Source organism: Doryrhamphus excisus, linkage group LG6 (assembly GCF_037039965.1).
Source record: "Doryrhamphus excisus strain RoL-2023G ecotype Guam linkage group LG6, RoL_Dexc_Guam_v1.1, whole genome shotgun sequence".
Lineage (NCBI taxonomy): Eukaryota > Metazoa > Chordata > Actinopteri > Syngnathiformes > Syngnathidae > Doryrhamphus > Doryrhamphus excisus.
Window position 1 is genome coordinate 24,068,256 of NC_136362.1, and position 15,668 is coordinate 24,083,923.

The 15,668-nt window shown below is 46.6% G+C and overlaps 6 non-coding genes across 6 annotated transcripts; all 6 read right to left on the minus strand.

The window, feature by feature from the left end:
• Positions 1-4,281: 4,281 nt before the first annotated feature.
• On the minus strand, positions 4,282-4,353 carry trnaq-cug (transfer RNA glutamine (anticodon CUG)). Its single transcript has one exon. It is a non-coding gene; the product is annotated as a tRNA-Gln (tRNA).
• Positions 4,354-4,693: 340 nt separating this feature from the next.
• trnay-gua (transfer RNA tyrosine (anticodon GUA)) lies at positions 4,694-4,780 on the minus strand. The gene is given in 2 exon segments: positions 4,694-4,729; positions 4,744-4,780. It is a non-coding gene; the product is annotated as a tRNA-Tyr (tRNA).
• Positions 4,781-5,408: 628 nt separating this feature from the next.
• trnav-aac (transfer RNA valine (anticodon AAC)) lies at positions 5,409-5,481 on the minus strand. The gene has a single exon. It is a non-coding gene; the product is annotated as a tRNA-Val (tRNA).
• Positions 5,482-6,917: 1,436 nt separating this feature from the next.
• Positions 6,918-6,990, minus strand: trnav-aac (transfer RNA valine (anticodon AAC)). The gene has a single exon. It is a non-coding gene; the product is annotated as a tRNA-Val (tRNA).
• A 610-nt stretch (positions 6,991-7,600) lies between these two features.
• trnav-cac (transfer RNA valine (anticodon CAC)) lies at positions 7,601-7,673 on the minus strand. The gene has a single exon. It is a non-coding gene; the product is annotated as a tRNA-Val (tRNA).
• A 1,358-nt stretch (positions 7,674-9,031) lies between these two features.
• Positions 9,032-9,104, minus strand: trnav-uac (transfer RNA valine (anticodon UAC)). The gene has a single exon. It is a non-coding gene; the product is annotated as a tRNA-Val (tRNA).
• Between the last annotated feature and the right edge of the window lie 6,564 nt (positions 9,105-15,668).

Below are 15,668 nucleotides of genomic sequence, written 5' to 3' on the forward strand. Positions count from 1 at the left end.
ATCCAAAACCCTCAACAAACTACAATATATTCAGAACTCCACTGCCCGCCTCCTCACCTCCACCCACTCCCGTCAACACATTATCCCTGTCCTCCAAAACCTCCACTGGCTTCCCGTCCCCCAACGCATTCACTTCAAAATTCTTCTCATCACCTACAAAGCCCTCCACGATCTGACCCCCCCATATCTCACAGACCTCCTCCATCCACATAATCCCCCGTGTCCCCTTCGCTCGCATAAGGCCCCCTGTTTAAAACTGGGTGGAAACATGGGCTTTCTATTCCCTCTTTTACAAAATAACTGGTGGCCTAGTGGCTAGGATTCGGTGCTCTCGGTGTTCGATTCCCGGTGTTTCGATTCCCGGTCAGGGAATTGACATTTGGATAGGTTTTTACTGAAGAGAGGATTTGTCTTCGGCCTCGGTGGAATGGTTGGGGTCATCTTGAAGCGCTATTTGGGAACAACTCAATGCAGGAATGCGGGTATCCATCCTGCTGCATCTCGCATGCTAAGCAAGCACTTTACCATTTGAGGTAATTCCCCTGGTTTGGGGTATTTGTCGGATGCTAAGGGGTAGATCCAATCCCAACATCTCTTCTACAAAAGGTGAAGCACTCCTTGGAGACTGTGGGAATTGACCCCAAATAAGACAAGACAAGGTGCTCGACAGGAGAATGCAGTTAGGACTGGGTTTAGGGTGATACCTTAGGCTGTATTTGGCCTAGATATTGGGATTGGGGCCCGGATTAGTGTGTAATAATAATAATAATACATTTTATTTAAAAGCACCTTTCAGGACACCCAAGGTCGCTGTACAGGAGATAAAAACACCAATATAAAATCCAAGATAAAAGACAACAAACAATAAATAAGAGCATACAATAAATCGGGAGAGGGGGGACCATGTGAACCAGTTAAAGGGAATAGGCAAGTTTGAACAGATTAGCCAACAGAACAGGGTTTTGAGGTTAGATTTGAAAATGGGAAGGGTGGCAGAGTTACGGAGGTCTGGTGGCAGAGAGTTCCAGAGTTGGGGAGCAGAGCGGCTGAAAGCTCTGCTCCCCATAGTGCTAAGACGTACAGAGGGAACAGTGAGATGGAGGGACGCGGAAGATCTGAGGGAACGGGATGGCTTAAGAATATGGATGAGGTCAGAGAGGTAAGGGGGGGCAAGGTTATGGATGGACTTGTAGGTGAACAGAAGGATTTTGTAGTTGATTCTTTGTGTCACGGGGAGCCAGTGGAGTTGCTGCAGGATGGGGGTGATGTGGTGGAATGAGGGGGTCCTGGTGATGATCCGGGCAGGAGAGTTCTGAACCAGTTGAAGTTTATGGAGGGATTTGTGAGGGAGGCCGAAGAGGAGAGCGTTACAATAGTCGATGCGGGAAGTGACAAGGCTATAGACAAGGATGGCGGTGGTGTGGGGGTTGAGGGAGGGGCGTAGACGATTAATGGAGCGCAGATGGAAGTAAGCTGACCTGGTGACGTTATTGATGTGGGATTGGAAAGATAGTGTGCTGTCGAGGATGACACCCAGACTCTTGACCTGAGGGGAGGGGGAGACTCAGGAGCTGTCGATGGAGAGAGAGAAGGAGTCAACTTTAGATAGGGTGGATTTGGTGCCAATGAGTAAGAATTCAGTTTTATTGCTATTAAGTTTCAGAAAGTTGGAGGTGAACCATGATTTTATTTCAGAGAGACAGGAGGTGAGGGAGGGGGGTGGGAGTGTAGAGTTAGGTTTGGAAGAGAGGTAGAGCTGGGTGTCATCCGCGAAGCAGTGAAAGTTAATGTTAAATTTACGGAAGATATGGCCGAGGGGGAGAAGGTAGGTTATGAAAAGAAGGGGCCCCAGGACAGAGCCCTGGGGCACACCTGTGGTGACTGGGGAGGGGTCGGAGGAGAAAGATTAAAGCTGAATGAACTGAGTGCGGTCTGTGAGATAGGAGTGGAACCAGTGGAGGGGGGTGTGGGTGATGCCAATTTCGGAGAGTCTGCTGAGGAGGATGGGGTGTGAGATGGTGTCAAAGGCCGCACTCAGGTCAAGGAGGATGAGAATAGAAAGTGAACCGGTGTCAGCTGCAGTGAGGAGATCATTGGTGATTTTGATGAGTGCAGTTTCGGTGCTGTGACGGGGACGGAAGCCGGACTGGAAGGGTTCATACAGATTGTTAAGGGTGAGATGTGCGTGAAGTTGGGAGGAGACTATTTTTTCAAGAATTTTGGAAATGAAAGGTAAGTTGGAGATAGGGCGGAGGTTATTGAAGTTGTTGGGATTCAAGTCCCTGTTCAGGTGACCAGGTCTGAGGTCCACTTGCAAACGCCTCCTTTTTGCCCTCAATATACGAGGGCAACAGGACAATCCCTTGGTACTCTATGGAAACTACATGAGGAGCCTGGCTTTTAACTGGAACTGGAAAGACTTGTGGCCCCGCACACAAACCAAGTATCTTCTGATCAGCTGATCCTTGACATCAGCTGTCATAGACATTGGCGTCGTTTGGGGACCTCATCCTGATCCACGGTTACCACATCGGATCCGGGTCTACCATGTGGATTGCTCCTGGACTCATTTCCGATCCTAACATCTCTTTTACAAAAGGCAAAGAACTCCGAGAAGACTGTGGGCATTGATCCGGCTTCCTCTCACATGCGAAGCGAGCGCTCTACGATTTGAGCTAATTCCCCTGCTGTTGCAGCGTTGGCAGAGAAGGTCCAGTCTTATAACTATTTTGGTTCCTTTGCTGGACTACGTCAAAGCGACACAGTCTCTGCCTTTCAGAGTGCAGACCTAAAGCAGTCCCTGGTGGTCTAGTGGCTAGGATTCGGCGCTTTCACCGCTGCGGCCCGGGCTCGGTTCCCGGTCAGGGAATTGACATTTGGATAGGTTTTGACTGGAGATAGAGTCGCCAGATGGTCAACCTCCCACCTGTAGGCGAACTCGTCGTCCACAGTACCGAGGCCATGTCGGCGAAGACGGTAGTACCCTTCCCCCACTTTAGGCCCCGACTGAAAAAGCAGAACCCACCATCGCAGCTAAAATAGCCCACTTGGGAGAGCATTGGACTGAAGTTCTAAAGGTCCTCACAATAAACTTCACTCCTCCTGATGGTCGTTACGTCTATCAATAATGGGGCGTTAAAATGTGGATTTTCAAAAGGAACAAAGACAATCCATCTGCAACCTGGTCAACGGACACGTAAACAGTGCAGGTACCCTGCTTTGTGCGGCTCCTTTTCAGTGTCCTCCATTGTCAGCGAACCTCACAAGGTCACAGTTTTTTCCTGATCAGGGCACCGTTTTAGGTTGTGTGGATGAGTGGTCTAAAGCTTTTGCTCAGGGGGCACTGGTTGTTGCACAATTTTCCACAGGAAAGAAATCTTGACGATGTATCACCAAAAGTGCTGAACCGCCCAATGTGGGGCTGAAACTAGCGCACAAGGAATAACTTGTTTAAGTACACCTTTTGGACCTCGATGACCCATCAAGAAGTCAACCTTTGTTGGTTCAATTCTCCCAGTCACCATGAGGATGTGTGCTGGTTTAGTGCATATGCAGAACTTAGTTCCCATCGTGTAACCATGTTTGGTGTGTTTGAGGGGGTATAGCTCAGTGGTAGAGCATTTGACTGCAGATCAAGAGGTCTCCGGTTCAAATACTGATGCACTCCTTTGAGAATTTCCTCACGGGTGACACAACCCCCCCCCATGTCTAACAGAAAGTCCAGCCGCACCACAAAACAAAGCAACAGCATTGGCAGAGGAATCTTCTGGCATACTGTACTTGTCCTTGCAGAGATGAAGAGGCCCTGGTCCCGAAATGTCCACCTCCAAGATGGACTGAGGTCTTAAACTACCCACATGGACAAGCCAAATATCTTCTGGACAAAAAGAGTTCATGGTCAGACACGACAAAGGTTGAGCCGGTCACCCGAACATGAAACTTTTGATCTGAATGTCCGGGATTCAAGTCCCTGTTCAGGTGACCAGGTCTGAGGTCCACTTGCAGACGCCTCCTTTTCGCCCTCAATATACGAGGGCAACAGGACAATCCCTTGGTACTCTATGGAAACTACATGAGGAGCCTGGCTTTTAACTGGAACTGGAAAGACTTGTGGCCCCTTACACAAACCAAGCTGATCCTTGACATCAGCTGTCACAGACATTTTGGGGACCTCATCCTGATCTACGGTTACCACTGATTTGTAGAATAAGTCAATAAGTCATCATACTCTTACTGTTAAAGGAAGACACAGTCCAAACACTCGATTGCTTTAGGGCAAGTAGGTTCCACCAAGACTTGAACTTGGACCACTGGATTCAGAGTCCAGAGTGCTAACCATTACACCATGGAACCCTTTGTTTTGGACGTGACTGGCACCTTCTGGCGTAACAATGGAGGCTTTGCAAACCAGGACACCAACTTTACTCTTTGATGAGCGCAAAGTATTTTGGGGTACAATCCAGGGGTCTTGTGCTCTCATGGAAAAGGCTGTCCTTTTCCAACAGGAGTTGAGATGAAATGTATTCAAATAGAGAAAGTGCATTGATCACTCAATCAGACTTTCTCAGTTTGCCAATTTCAGACTGTGTGACAAAGACTCAAGTCCAACTCCATCAACAGGGAAGCGGAGGTCCTTCAGACAATACGGTATTGCCATTCCTTCCTGGCAGACATAACATAAGCAAAGGGCTTGTCCTTCGAGCCGGACTTGAACCAGCAACCTAAGGATGCCAGCTTGAACCACTACAGTCCTCTGCTCTTCCAACTGAGCTATCGAAGGTCTTGCTGTTTTGGGGCTAGTGAGTACGACCAAGCGTTCGACGGCGTCTCATTGAGGTTGTGGCTGAGAATGCCACTATTGACAGAATTTGGATTAGATCATCAAGTCTTGTGGTGGAGAGTCTCAGGTGGAGAGTCTCAGGTGGAGAGGTGTGACGTTTCTGATTGAATTCAGAGGTCATCAGTTGGTCCTGAAAAAAGTCTTGGCAATTTTTTCACGATGAAAGGTATGAAAACAGCCCTGTTGCATTGGCCGGGAATCGGACCAGGATCCAGAAATGTCCACCTCCAAGATGGACAGCAAAAGTCCTGATTAGCTCAGTCGGTAGAGCATGAGACTCTTAATCTCATGGACATGGGTTCGCGCCCCATGATGGGCGATTCAGCAGTTTTATTGATAAATCTGAAAGATACCTTTCCTGTTGAAAACTGTTCAACATGCAGAAAACATTTCATTCCAAATACACAAAAACAAGTCTTTTGACCAAAAGCCCTCGCGGCTCACTTCCTAGGGCATCAGACTTTAAATCTGAGTGTCAAGAGTTCAAGTCCCTTCAGAGATCAAGCACATGTCCTTGTTCCGATTTGTCACCTTAACTTTTTTTGTAAAATAAGGACTTGAATGGCCATGTTTCCACCCAGTTTCGAAATGGGGACCTTTTGCGTGTTAGGCAAACGTGATGACCACTACACTATGGAAACCTGAAGGAAATGGCTTTTAAGGGGACTGAGCTCAATTTTATTCCACACATTAAAAAGGAGTTCTTTGCCTTTTGTAGAAGAGATGTTGGGATTGGATCTACCCCTTAGCCTCCGACAAATACCCCAAACCAGGGGAATTACCTCAAATGGTAAAGTGCTTGCTTAGCATGCGAGAAGTAGCAGAGTCGATACCCGCATTCTCCAAGGAATCCTTTGTATTTTGTAAAAGAGATGTGGGATCGGAAATGAGTCCAGGATCTATCCCTCAGCGTCAGACAAATACCCCAAACCTAATCCTGGCCGCGTTCTCTAGATTAGTCTCTTATCATGGAATAGTGAAGAAACCCAGTACCACTAGAACACCAGGGACTGCTTTTGATCTGCACTCAAAAAGGCAGAGACCTTGTCGCTTCTCTTTGGCCTTCTCGGTGTTGAGGATGAGGGAGCAGAAGTCTTCTGGCATTTTGGACTTGACCACAGGAGGAGGATAAAATAGATTGGTTTCACATTTAATACTTCTCCTCACCACCTGAACAGGGACTTGAACCCTAGACCCTGAGATTAAAAGTCTGTTGCTCTACCAACTGAGCTACCCAGGCCCTTGATAAATAAGGACAACTCAATGAAGACAAAATCTGGCATACTGTACTTGTCCTTGCAGAGATGAAGAGCCCCTGGTCCCAAAATGTCCACCCCCAAATTGGACTGAGGTCTTAAACTACCCACATGGACAATCCAAATATCTTCTGGACAAAAAGCGTTTGTGGTCAGACAACACAAAGGTTGAGCCGGTCACCTGAACATGAAACTTTTGATCTGAGTGTCCGGGATTCAAGTCCCTGTTCAGGTGACCAGGTCTGAGGTCCACTTGCAAACGCCTCCTTTTGCCCTCAAAATACAAGGACAATACCTTGGTACTTTATGGAAACTACATGAGGAGCCGGGCTTTTAACTGGAACTGGAAAGACTTGTGGCCCTGCAATGTCAGAAGTGGGTTTTGAACCCACACATCATTAGAGACTGCAACCTGAATGCAGCTGTGGAATTGATCAAACATCACGATGGCCACATCAATAAAAAACAGAACAAAAAATTATATCTAGAGCAGCAAATGGCCGATTAGCTCAGTCGGTAGAGCATGAGACGCTTAATCTCATGGTCGTGGGTTCGAGCCCCATATTGGGCGATTCAGCAGTTTTATTGATACATCTGAGAGATATCTTTCATGTTGAAAATTGTTCAACATGCAGAAAACATTTCATTCCAAATACACAAAAACAAGTCTTTTGACCAAAAGCCTGGGGGCTCACTTCGTAGGGCATCAGACTTTAAATCTGAGTGTCAAGAGTTCAAGTCCCTTCCGAGATCAAGCACATGTCCTTGTTCCTATTTGTCATCTTGGCTTTTTTTTGTAAAAAAAAGGACTTGAATGGCCATGTTTCCACCCAGTTTCAAACTGGGGACCTTTTGCATGTTAGGCAAACGTTATAACCACTACACTATGGAAACCTGAAGGAAGGGGCTTTTAAGGGGTCTGAGCTCAATTTTATTCCACACATTAAAAATGTTACAAAAACAGGATTTTATTTTTCATTTAAAGAATATAGCCAGAGTCCGCCCGTTCCTCTCTCGAGCAAATAGAGAGATGCTGATGCATGTTATTTTTTCCAGTCGTATGGACTATTGCAATGCCCTGCTTTCTGGTCTTCCTAAAATAAACATCACAAGTCTACAACTTTTACAGAACAATTTTTGCTGCATGTGTGCTGACGAGGACCAGAAGGCAGGCGCATATTACACCGCTTCTAAAATCACTGCATTGGCTCCCTGTATGTTCCAGGATCCATTTGAAGGTTCTCTTAATGGTTTTTAAATGTCTTAAGGGTTGTGCGCCTTCTTATTTTTCAGAATTTCTTTTACGTTATGAACCCCCGCGGTCCATCAAGTCCTCCAACACCGACCTGTTATGTATTCCCAGCCCTTCAGTCATCCGGGAAATATGGATTGTGTGTCCAAACTGGGGATGGATGCTCGTGGACACACCTTCAGACATCAAGCACATATCCTTGTTCCTATTTGTCATCTTGATTTTTTTGTAAAAGGAGGTCTTGAAAGGCCATGTTTCCACCCAGTTTCGAACTGAGGACCTTTTGCGTGTGAGGCAAATGTGATAACCACTACACTATGGAAACCGGACGATAGGGGCTTTTAAGGGGACTGGTGAAGTCACAAAGCAGTTGCCAAACAATGAAACACAACAATCTGTCCAAAGTGGGGGCAGATTGACAATTGTCCAAATGGACAAAGATTTCTCCTTTGTAGGGAAAATTGTTCCAGAAATAATGGGCTTTTCTTCAACAAAACAAGAATTAATAATTAACCCCCAAATTGGACTGAGGTCTTAAACTACCCACATGGACAATCCAAATATCTTCTGGACAAAAAGAGTTTGTGGTCAGACAAGACAAAGGTTGAGCCGGTCGCCTGAACATGAAACTTTTGATCTGAGTGTCCGGGATTCAAGTCCCTGTTCAGGTGACCAGGTCATAAGGCACCCTGTTTAAAACTGGGTGGAAACATGGGCTTTCTATTCCTTCTTTTACAAAGTAACTGGTGGTCTAGTGGCTAGGATTCGGTGCTCGGTCACAAGACCTCCCTCAATTTTCGTTTCCAAGTGCTCAGCTGTGTTGTACAATCTGACAGTCCTTTGCTGCCAAATCATTCCAGTCGTGGATAATGGACCTGACCAGGAAAATGCCAGCTTTGGCATTTCAACCAGTGATACAACTAATTTAACTAATTTAAATTCAGCACACAGCAGAGGAGGGTAAAAGATGAGGGGCACGTTTGTTCAATTCCAGCAGTCCTCTTCTGGTGTTTCTATGACTCTGATACTTTTCCTTCGAGGTCATGTTGAAGTACAAAGACTATTTTCTGGAGAAACGCAGGACCCCAGGATGCAATAGGTCTGTTTTGTACACTTTTCAGCAGCGGTCATGTTGAAAAGCACCCCTGGTTTACGCCACTTCAAGATGCAAGACGTTGTCAGAAGTGGGATTCGAACCCAAGCCTCATTGGAGACTGCAACCTGAATGCAGCGCCTTCGACCACTCGGTCATCCTGAAAAACTCCTGTTTAACTAATTTAAATTCAGCACACAGCAGAGGAGGGTAAAAGATAGCCTAGCAAAGAGGGGCACGTTTGTTAATAAAAACAGAACAAAAAAATGATATCTAGAGCAGAAGAAGCTCAGTCGGTAGAGCATGAGACTCTTAAGCTCATGATTGTGGGTTTGAGCCCCACATTTGGTGATTCATAACTTTTTTTGATACATCTGGAAGATATCTTTCCTGTTGAAAATTGTTCAACATGCAGAAAACATTTCATTCCAAATACACAAAAACAAGTCTTATGACCAAAGGCATTTGTCATTTGTCATCAGACTTTTAATCTGAGGGTCAAGAGTTCAAGTCCCTTCAAAGATCAAACACATATCCTTGTTCCTATTTGTCACCTTGATTTTTTTGTAAAAGGAGGACTTGAAAGGCCATGTTTCCACCCAGTTTCGAACTGGGGACCTTTTGCGTGTAAGGCAAACGTGATAACCACTACACTATGGAACCCTGAAGGACAGGTCTTTTAAGGGGACTGAGCTCAATTTTATTCCACATATTAAAAATGTTACAAAAACAGGATTTTATTTTTCATTTAAAGAATATAGCCAGAGTCCGCCCGTTCCTCTCTCGGGCAAATACTTCTACTTGCCAGTACCCTGCTGTGAGGTCGAATGTCGAAAAATACCTTGCTTGACCAAGAGCCTCCAATGCTTCCTCTATACGAGGCAAAGGGAACGCATCCCTAGTGCTGCAGGAGTTAAGCTTCCTATAATCGATGCAGAGCCTTGGAGTGCCATCCTTCTTGGTCACTATCACCACAGGCGAAGCATATGGACTCTTACTAGGCCTAATAACTCCTGTCGACTCCATATCATTCAACAACTTCCGTACATCCTGCCACTGAGAGGCGGGGATTTTGCGATATGGGAGCCGAAATGGCTTACAGTCCACCAAAGGGATCTCATGCTGCATTGTTTTTGTGTGGCCATAGTCCAGGGGGTGCTGGGAAAACACACTTTTATTTCTCTCAATCAGGTCTTTGAGAAGAGTGCGCTGGTGGTCACTTTCAACTGCAGCTTCACTTAGGTCCACCCCGCAAGCCGACACAACCTGCTCAAGGCTTATGGCTCCCCCCTTGACGGAGTCATCCTCCTGGCTGTCACTAAACTCCACCACCCTGTCCACCAGAACAGCATCTGCCAGATGAGTGTTTGGTTTTATCACAATGGCCTGCTGGGATAGGTTCATAACTCGGATGGGAGCGTAACCTCTGCTGACATTAGCAAGGACTTTAGCCACCAGAAGGTCTTGAGGGAGCTTTGGGACGGAAACTGTTTCCAGGAGGGCGGTATACGTTTTTCTTTTTGGGCCCCCTTTGATCTTGCACTTTAAATTTAGCTCATGTCCACCTGGAACGCGTATTCTATGTCCAGCATACACAACAGGACCCACCACACACTGATTTTGCTCAGGTTGAGTGTTCTCCACCTCCGACAAAGCAGCGTACCATTCTGGGTGGCTTTCCTTTACCCACTGGAGGAATTGGCTGCCATGGGCTGCTTGAAGGTGGTCTCCGGACGCCCGAAGAACATTATTTCCAATCAGCAGAGGGACAGAGGAACGGTATTGCGAGTCTGGAACAACAAAAGCTGGCAACTTATTAAACTCCTTTCCAAACATCTTAACTTTTATATTCAGGACACCATAGTGTGAAACCTTCTGACCTGCTGCACCCTCTGTGGGAATTTTAGAGGGTCTGAGTTTGGATTTTCTAAGGACAGGATGGGTACGCCAGTACTTGTGTGTAATGCTCGTGACCTGAGAGCTTTTGTCAAAGAGGGCCCGACACTCAACTCCATTGACCTCTACATCTGCCTCATTTCTGGGTCCCACAAGGGGTGTGTCCACTACAACATTGTTGTCACTCTGTCGTGGGGGGTCTTGGTGTTCACCCATGGTTGCCCCAGCGACCATGGGGCCTAGGCGTTTAAAGACCGCACTGTGGGGAGTGGGGAGTGTTCTCTTCTGAGCCCGTTGAGTGGATTTGAAGAGACACTGCTTGGTCTGTGTCAGGGAGAATTTCTCTACAGACCCTAGCTGTATGCCCTGACATCCCACACCTGTAGCAAACGACACCTGGGCTCGGTGTAGTGTTCCTAGCAGGGGTCCGTGTCCTAACTGGGATCACAGGGGTCGAGGAGGCAAGTCTTGACTCAAGTTGAGACAACTTGGCCATCTGCTCTTCCTGGTTCAGAGCTAATTTATTAACTGCTTCCATCAAATCTGATAATGCAGAGTTAGCCTTTATCTTGTCTTGCTTCGTCCCTCCTGCACCTTCAACTGTCACCTGCACCTGTGTGTGGGCTTTTCTCACCTTTAGTGGTGTGTGGAACGCCCGGTTTTCTTTAGCCAGGTTCCGCAACTCCGCTTGCAGTTCCCGGGAACTGAGAAGCCTGGGTTTCATTGGTGCGATCCTTGAGTACACCTCTGCATCTTGGAGCCCTCTCAGGAACTGGTGCACCAGTTTACTATCACGGTCAGGAAAAGGGTCACCACCTCTTTGACCTTCCTCCACTGTTCACAACACTGCCTCTAAAGCAATTGCGAAGGAACAAGCGGTCTCGCTTGCCTTCTGGCTGCGCTCATAGAAGTCGGCCAGCGGGTCTAAAGAGCCTTGTGTGTCACCATACTCTGCTCTCAATTCCTCGAAGGCTTTCTCAGGGGTTTGTTCAAGGGCTGGGAGGTTGAGTTCAAGCTTCCTGGCTTTGCCCCCTAAATGTCTGACAATCGTGGGAAAGCAAGGGTGCATCGGCAGCTCTAGGGCCTCAAGGAGATAATGCATGTCTCGGACCCAGTCCTCTATTAGCATTTTGCTTTCAGTGTTTCCTGTGAAGACTGGAACATTTTTCACCTGGTGAGTCTGCATAAAACCACCATAGGAAGTCAGTTGAGGTGTTGGGTTGGGCCTAGTATACCTCTCTGAGGGCAGGTGAGGTGGGCATGAATATGTGTATGCGTCGGAGGGTGGAGCAAATGTTGGGTATCGTAGGGGAGCATCACGTATGTTGTGCACATGGTCCAAACTACTCATCAGTGTGGGACCTGGACCTCGGGTCGAGCTGTGGGGCACAGACGCAACGGTATAGAGTGGCCCTGAGGTGACGGGGTATGGCTGGCCAGGGGCTTCTGCATCCCTGATGTCTATAGGATAGCGAGTAAATGGTTGTGGCTGATGGAGGTGGTCAGTTGGTGCACTCTCTGAGTTTAATGGCAGCCGCATAACTGGTTGAAAATTATTCCAACTCCTCCCTGTGTGTGGTGCTTGGACAACTTGTCTGTAGGTCTGCTCTGGGTTGATGGGGATGGTCATATAGTCCCTGTTTAAGTGCCCCATAGAAACAGCTTCTGGATGGCTGGGGTACTGGTGACCTTGAGGTGGACTGGTTGTAGGTGTGTCTCCATCGGCCTGTCGCTGATACAGCCCTGTATCTTTTGTGGTTGGTGTGAATACCTGGTTGAGGTTCATCCTGGGCCTGCTGACCTGCACGGGTGCCCCCTCATCTATTGCGGGCCCGCGTGTGCGGTCAACTTGGTGACTTACTTGATAAGGTGACAGGGTTGGAGGTGGTGGGGTGGGTTGTGTCCATTGTCTTTGGTCGGCTGCTGGAGTTTTTTTTCTTCAACTTTGATCATTTGTAAACAGCTTGGTAAATGTAAACTTATGTCACAGTAATATCGAAAATTCAAGATTTGTACTTGAACAACCAGAAAAAGCAACTTTCAAATGGAACCAATACTCTCTACTGTTCACGGTTACACCATATAGTCACATATGAAAATGAAACATTAATTGTGTTAATTCCACAATAAAAGGATATGTCACCAAATGTTCAAATTAATTGAAAGGGCAGTGAGGACTCCCTTGTCAACCGTCTTGGGACACCACAATCCGGGTCACGGCACCAAAGATGTAACCCTTTCCGCTCGTTGGCGTGGCTGCTGCACCTCCGTGGCTCTGCGTTGTGTTTTTTTTTTATTAGGTGTGGCGAACGGAGGTGACCACGAAGCAGGGAGCGATTGTGGTGCTGACAGTCTCTTTATTCCCACTTCACATACAGGAAACAAAACTCTGTTAATAATAAAATAAACTACTCGACATTACAGACAAAAATTACTTTGCAAAAATATAATAAAAGGATAGCAAATAAACGATTTACACAAAACAAACATATGAGGCCTAAATAAAGCCATTACTCAAGAGAAAACCGCCATGCTGCCTACCTTCACATACAGGAAACAAAACTGAAGTTCAGACAGCAAACAAATGGGGGATACTCATTGAGAAAGGCAACCAAGAGGGGCCAAAGGAACAAAACGTGTTGCAGACAAACCACAGCGGCCCCTGCTGGCGCAATTAAGCGACTGGCTACATCAACAAAGGTCCTGCAGGAGATGAGGTGACCGAGAGGTTAAGGTGCTGGACTGCTAATCCATTGTGTTCTGCCCGCATTGGTTTGAATCCCATCCTCATGGGACTATACCAATGCAGTAGTCTTGACACCACCTGTGTTTTTAGGAAACATCATTAGAATACAATTAATCAAAGTATCAGGTACGATGTTGGAGATGGAGAACGCTTTTTTAGCAGGAAAAAGGCATAATATACCATTTGGAGAATGCAGACATCGATTCCACTTCATCTCACACGCGAAGCGTGCGCTCTACCATTTGTGGTCATACAAAAATGGGGTTTGTTTTTGTGTACTTCGAATAAAATATTTTCCGCATGTTGCACAATTTTCCACAGGAAAGAAATCTTTAAGATGTATCACCAAAAGAGCTGAACCGCCAAATGTGGGGCTCAAACTAGCACACAAGGAATAACTTGTTTAAGTAAACCTTCTGGACCTTGCTGACCCATCAAGAAGTCAACCTTTGTTGGTTCAATTCTCCCAGTCACCATGAGGATGTGTGCTGGTTTAGTGCATTTGCTTCCCATCGTGGAACCATGTTTGGTGCGCTTGAGGAGGTATAGCTCAATGGTAGAGCATTTGACTGCAGATCAAGAAATCTCCGGTTCGAAACTCTCCTTTGGTTTAAGAATAGTCTGAGAGTAGATGAATGTATGGCTCACAATAGCGACAACTTCGGTGTAATATACCTGGAGATTGTTTCCCTTTATGCATGGCTCCTTTGGTCAAGCCAACTCAATTGAGGTTGGTTTTGGTTTGATTCTATAAAGTTATGGGAAAGTTACTGTTGTAACCCCAGATTGTATACATTTGATCTGACTATTTCCTACACAGCATTAACAATGTGCACACAAGGAATAACTTGTTCAATCCCATTACCTCTTGCATGCAAAGCTAGCGCTCTACCCTTTGAGCTAATCCTCCCTGGTGAGCAAGAAGGCCCCCACAGTTTCCGCAACATCAAAACACTACACTGCTTTAGATGTGTCATTTGGAGTAAACGAGACCAGGGTCAAAGGTCACAAAGGGATGAGGTGACCGGGAGGTTAAGGTGATGGACTGCTCATCCATTGTGTTCTGCATGCACGGGTTCCAATCCCATCCTCATCGCCCTTGAGTTGTGCTATTCAAATGCACCACCTGTGTTTTTAGGAAACATCATTAGCATGTACTGAATCAAAGTATGATTTGAATTTGAGCTGCCATATACTAATCCTCACAGACTTTCTACATTCTTCACACTGACGTGCAATTTCCGCAGTGGGTTTTGTCCAATTTCCTCGCGGATGACACAGCCAGCCGCACCACAAAACAAAGTCATTTCAGCTGCTTTTACCCACGATCTTATCCTTTCCGTGCTGACCCAAAGCTCAGGACCATCGGATCAGAGCTCTGCCTTTGGGTTCAGCTCCCACATCACCGTGGCGGACCAATGGAGCACATTTTGTTGAAGAAAAACATCAACGAGCTATCAAAGGTCTGTTGTTTTGGGGCGGTGAGTACGGCTCAGCGTTTGGCGGCGTCTCATTGGGGTTGCGGGCTTGAACACGCTGTGGCTGAGAATGCCACTATGGACAGGATTTGGATTAGATAATCAAGTCTTCGGGTGGAAAGTCTCAGGTGGAGAGGTGTGACGTTTCTGATCGTATTCAGAGGTCATCAGTTGGTCCCGAAAATGGTCTTGGCACTTTTTTTACACGATTAAAGGTATGAAAACAGCCCTGTTGCATTGGCCGGGAATCGGACACGGGTATCCCACGTGGATCGATCCTGGACTTATTTCCGATCCTTACATCTGTTCTACAAGAATCAAGGAACTCCTTGGAGGCTGCAGGCATTGATCCCACAACCTCTCACATGCTAAGCATAGCACTCTACCATCTGAGCTAATTCCCCTGCTGATGAAGCATGGGCAGAGAAGGTCCAGTCTCATAACTATTTTGGTTCCTTTGCTGGACTACGTCAAAGCGACACAGTCTCTGCCTTTCAGAGTGCAGCCCTGGTGGTCTAGTGGCGGATTTGGGTTGGTCCTCAGTCGAACAGTTCGGGTCATCTTTAAGCGCTATCTGTGAACTGCTGTCATCCTGAAGCGACTGACGACAGAAATACGAATAAAACACGTCAATAAATGATAGACTTGAGTTTCTGGTAAGTACTACACAACAAGATAAGGTGCTGGACTGGAGAAGGCAGTTAGGACTGGGTTTAGGGTTAGGCCTAAGGCTGTATTTGGCATAGAAATCAGTATTGGGGCTCAGATTAGTGTTTGGTACTTGGGAACAATAACAATAAATTGGGAACAATAAATTGGGGTATTTGTTTGACGCTGATAGATAGATCCTGGACTTAATTCTGTCATCTCTTCAACAAAAAAACTATTCCGGAAAAGGATTCCTTGGAGAATGCGGGCATTGACCCCGCTACCTCTCACATGCGAAGCGAGCGCTGTACCATTTGAGCTAATTCCCCTGCGGTTGCAGCATTGGCAGAGAGTTTTTGTGTAACAGTAACAGTAAGTACTACTTGCCTATCAACCTGGCACTGGGGTGGACGACGCCGTCATCTTCCTCCAGCACAGAGCGCTCTCTCACCTGGAGAA